Source organism: Nyctereutes procyonoides, unplaced genomic scaffold (assembly GCF_905146905.1).
Source record: "Nyctereutes procyonoides isolate TBG_1078 unplaced genomic scaffold, NYPRO_anot_genome, whole genome shotgun sequence".
Classification (NCBI taxonomy): Eukaryota; Metazoa; Chordata; class Mammalia; order Carnivora; family Canidae; genus Nyctereutes; species Nyctereutes procyonoides.
The window spans coordinates 27299358-27304879 of NW_026575142.1; the positions used below are offsets into that span (position 1 = coordinate 27299358).

A 5522-nucleotide genomic window follows, 5' to 3' on the forward strand; every position below is an offset into this window, starting at 1 on the left:
AGGCTAGTTAATATTATCTTCTTAATATCTTTGAAATTTGTTGTCTACATCTCTTCTCCAATATTTTAGTACTGAACTCTAGATAGTCCACTATCATCTTTTACCTGATATGTTTCAGCATTTTTTAATCTAGTCATTTCACTTCCAGACTGGCCTCTTCTTTAATTTGTTTTTCACAGTGAAGCCAGAGTCATTTTTAATGCTAATATTAGATTATGTTGTGCTCAATTTGGCAGCATATATACTAAAATTGGAACAATACAAAAAAGATTAGAATGGCCCCTGTGCAAGGATAACTTATAAATGTGTAAAGCATTCTTTATATTTTCTGTATTTATGGGCATGCAATCTATAAAGATGTAATTTAGGGCAGCCCCGGTGGCCCAGCGGTTTCACACTGCCTTCGACCCCGGGTGTGATCCTGGAGATCCGGGATCGAGTCCCATGTCAGGCTCCCTGCATGGAGCCTGCTTCTCCCTCTGCCACACTGTGTCTCTGCCTCTCACCCTCTCTGTGTCTGTCATGAATAAATAAATAAAATCTTAAAAAAAAAAGATCTAATTTACATGACAATAACAGCACAAATGTAAGGGGAGGAGTCCTAGAGGGACAAGGTTTTTACATACTATTATAATTAAATTGATATTAATCTGAACTGGATTGTTATGAATTAAAATGTTAATTGAGCCTTCATACCAACCACTAGGATAATGACTCAAAAAATATAATGGGGCGGGGATCCCTGGGTGGCGCAGCGGTTTGGCGCCTGCCTTTGGCCCAGGGCGCAATCCTGGAGACCCGGGATCGAGTCCCACTTCGGGCTCCCGGTGCATGGAGCCTGCTTCTCCCTCTGCCTGTGTCTCTGCCTCTCTCTCTCTGTGACTATCATAAATAAATAAAAAAATTAAAAATATATATATATATATAATGGGGCACCTGGGTGGCTCAGTTAGTTCAGCATCTGCCTTCGGCTCAGGTCATGATCCTGGGGTCATGGGATTGAGTCCTTTGTCAGACTCCCTGATTGTTGAGGAGTCTACTTTTCCCTCTCCCTCTGCTTCTCTCCCCATTCATGTTCTCTCTCTCTCTCTCTCATGCTCATTCTCTTTCTCTCTCTCTCTCAAATAAATAAATGAAATCTTAAAAGAGTATATATAGTAAGAGGGGTGCCTGGGTGGCTCAGTCTGTTAAAGCACTGACTCTTGGTTTTGGCTCAGGTCATGATCTCGTGAATTGTGAGATTGAGCCCTATGTTGGGCTCCATGCTCACTGGAGAGCCTGCTTGAAGATTCTCTCCCTCTGCCCCTCCCACTCCTCTCTATCTCTCTCCCTCTAAAATAAATAAACCCTTTAAAAAACGACAGTAAGAGAAATAAGGAAATTAAAAGAGTTCATTAGAAAATAACCTTTTAAAATAAAAGTAGTAATGGAGAAAGGATCAAAAGAAAAAAAAAGACAAAAAAAAAAGACATGTAGAAAACAAATAGGAAAATGGCCAATGTAAACATGACCTTATCAGAAATTTCATTATATAAAAAGGGATTGAACTGAAGTACAGAAATTTACAGAATAAATTAAAACAAAACAAAACAAAAACTCCAAATCCAACTATATACTGTCTGTAAGAGACACATTTTAGATTCAAAGATACAAAGAAGTTGAAAGTCAAGTATGGGAAGAGGTATACTAGGTAAACAATAACCAGAAGAGACCTAGAATGGCTACTCTAATACCAGACAAAGCAGACCTTAGAACAAAAATTAGTACCAGAGACTAAGAAGGGCATTTGATAATAATACAGTTAATTCATCAAGAAGATCTAACTATAGACATATATATATACCAAATTTATGAAGCAAAAAGTATCAGAATTGATGGGAAAAATGGTCAATTCAACAATAATATTGGAGATTTCAATATCTCACTTTCCATAATGGTAGAACCAGATAAAAAGTCACCAAGCAAAAAGAAAACTCAAACAACACTATAATTCAGCTAACAAGGATCTATAGAACTCTCCATTCAACAGCTACAGAGTACACATTCTTCTCAAGTACATGTGAAACATTTACCAGGATAGAACATATGTTATAACGGCCATGAAACAATGTCAATAAATTTCAAAAGATTGAAATCATGTGAAGTATATTCTCCATCTACAATGAATAAAATTAGGAATTACTAACAGAAGGAAATGAGACAAATTTACAAATAGATATTTTTTAAAATATTTTTTTATTTATTAGAGAGAGAACAAGAGAGCACACAGCAGGAGGAGGGACAGAAGGAGAAGCAGGCTCCCTGCTGAGCAGGGAGCCCGCCATAGGGCTCAATCCCAGGATCCTGAGATCATGACCTGAGCCAAAGGCTGATGCTTAACCGACTCAGCATTCAAGCACCACTTCAAATGGAAATTAAACACAATCATAAATAATCATAGATTCAAAAAAGATATCACAAAAAATTAGAAAATACTTTGAGATGAATGAACATGAAAACACAACATGCCAAATCTTAGGGATATAGTGAAAATAGTGCCTAGAAGGAACTTTATAGCTGTAATTGCCCATATTAAAAAAAAAGAAAAAGAAAAAATATCCAATCAATAACCTTACATTCCGCCTTAAGGAACTAGAAAAACGAGAGCAAACTAAATCCAGAACAAACAGAAGGAGGGAAATAAATGAAATAGATATTAGAGAAAGAATAGAGAAAAATCAACAAAATCAAAAGCTGCTTCATTGAACAGATTAATAAAATTGACAAATCTTTAGCTAGCCTAATCAAGCAAAAAAAAAAAAAAAGGACTGAACTTACTAAAATCAGCAACAAAAGACATATCTACCAAACTTACAGGAAAAAAAAAGATTATAAGGTGTTGTGGACTGAATGTTCATGTCCCTTAAAATTCATCTTGAATTTCTAACAATCAATGTGATGGGGTTTAAAATGGTGCCTTGGGGAGATAATTCAGGCTGGGTTATGTCATCAGGGTGGGGCTCTCACAAGATTAATGAAGTTAGAAGAGAAAGATTCTCCTCTCTTCCCCCTAACCCTCTTCCCCCACCGCACCCCTGTCCCAAATGCAACAACCAAGGAATGACCAAGCGAGGACCATGAGAAGGTGGCTCTCTGTAAGCCAGAAGGAGAGCTCTCACCAGGAACCAAATTAGCTGGCACTTTGGTTTTGGACTTTCCAACCTCCAGAACTATGTAAAATACGTTTCTGTGGTTAAAGCCATTCAGTCTATAGCATTTGATTATGGCAGCCTGAGTTAAGACAGATTTGGTAAGCACCGCTGTAACAAATATCTAAACCTGTGAAGTGGCTTTGGAACTAGATAATGGAAAGAACCTAAAAGAGTATGGAGGTGCATGCCAGACATATGGACATTAAGGGAGACTCTAGTAAGAGCTCAGAAAGGAGGGCTGAAGAGAAAGCTCCATCTTCTCTCTCTCTTTTTTTTTAAAAAAAAGATGTTTGATTGATTGATTTGACAGATAGAGAAACAGCATAAGCAGGGATCCCGATTTGGGGCTCCATCCTAGGACCCTGGGATCATGACCTGAGCCACCCAGGCACCCCCCCTTTTTTTTTTTTTCAGAGAGAAAGCTCCATCTTCTCGAAAAAGACTTAAAGGATCATGAATAGAATATTGGTAGGAATGTGGACATGAAAGGCCATTTGCGAAATCTCAGATGGAAATGAAGGACATGTTATTGGAAACTGGGGGAAAAAGATGTCCTTGTTATAAAATGGCAAAGAACTTGGCTGAATTGTTTGTGTCCTAGTGTTTTATGGAAAGTAGAATTTGTGAGTTAGGAAACTAGATATTTAGTTTAAAAGATTTTTTAATATATTTTATTTTGTGTTTTTTGTATTTATTTTCTTTTTCTTCAAAATAAAATTTTGACACACAATGCTATGTTAGTTTCAGGTGTACAGCACAGTAATTCGACAAGTCTATACGTTATGCAGCGCTCTCCACAAATGTAGCTACCATCTGTCAACATACAGTGCAATTACAATATCATTGACTATATTCCCTATGCTGTGCCTTTCATCCTCATGACTTATTCATTCTATAAGTGGAAGCCTGTACTCCGACTCCCCTTCACTCATTTGGCCCATCCCACCCTTCTCCCCTCTGGCAGCCATCAGTTTGTTCTCTGTATTTATGGCAGCATTTCTGATTTTTGTTTGTTTATTCATTTGTTTTTATTTTTTAGATTCCACGTATAAGTGAAGTCATGTTATTTGTGGTTCTCTGACTTATTTCAGTTAGCATCATAACCTCTAGATCCATCCATGTTGTTGCAAATGGCAAGATCTCATTCTTTTTTAAGGCTGAATAATATTCCATTGTTTATGTAGACCATTTCTTCTTCATCCATTCATCTATCAATGGACACCTGGGTTGCTTCCATATTTTGGGTATTGTAAGAATGTTGTAGTAAACATAGGGGTGCATATATCTTTTTGAATTGGCATTTTCGTTTGCTTTGGGTAAATACCCAGTGGTGGAGTTTACTAGATCAAATGGTGTCTCCATTTTAAATATTGGAGGAATCTCCATACTGTTTTCCACAGTGGCTGCAGCAGTTTGTATTGCCACCAACAGCACAAGACTGTCCCTTTTTCTCCATGTACTCACCAACACTTGTTATTTCTTTCCTTTTTCGATTTTTGGCATTCTGACAGGTGTGTATGGTGATATTTCATTGTGGTTTTGACTTGCATTTCCCTGAGGATGAGTGATGTTGAGCATCTTTTCATGCACCCATTGGGTATCTGATGTCCTTTGGAAAAAATGTCTATTCATGTCCTCTGCCTCTTTTAAATTGGATTATTTGGGATTTTTTTGGTGTTGCATTATACAAGTTCTTTATATATTTTGGATAATAACCCTTTATCAAATATATCATTTGCAAATATCTCCTTTTCAGTAGGTAGCCTTTTTGTTTTGTTAATGCTTTTCTTTGCCATGTAAAATCTTTTTATTTTGGTGTAGTCCCAATAGTTAATTTTTGTTTTTGCTTCTCTTGACTGAGGAGATATGTCTAGAAAAAGTTGCTAAAGTCAATGCCAAAGAAATTACCATCCATGTTTCCTTCTAAGATTTTTATGGTTTCCTGTCTCACTGGCTTTGATCCATTTTGAGTTTATTTTTGTGTATAGTGTGAGAAAATGGTTCAGTTTCATTCTTATACATGTAGCTATCCAGTTTTCCCAACACAATTTATGGAAGAGACTGTCTTTTCCCCCATGCTATATTCTTACCTCCTTTGTCATAGATTAATTGGCCATATAATCATGGGTTTATTTCTGAGCTCTCTATTGTTTCATTGGTGTATGTGTCTATTTTGGTTCCAGTACCACACTGTTTTGATTACTACCACTTTGTAGTATATCTTGAAATTTGGGATTAGCTGAAAAGATTTCTAAGCAAAGTTTTGAAGGCATGTATGTCTTGGTTCCTCCTGACTCCTCATATTAAAATACGAGAGAGTGCTTGCTTCGG

General features: G+C 36.9%; 1 non-coding gene across 1 annotated transcript; it reads left to right on the forward strand.

Moving 5' to 3' along the window:
• The first annotated feature begins 220 nt into the window (after nucleotides 1-220).
• LOC129499001 (U6 spliceosomal RNA) lies at nucleotides 221-327 on the forward strand. The gene has a single exon (XR_008662269.1). It is a non-coding gene; the product is annotated as a U6 spliceosomal RNA (small nuclear RNA).
• The last annotated feature ends 5195 nt before the right edge of the window (nucleotides 328-5522 follow it).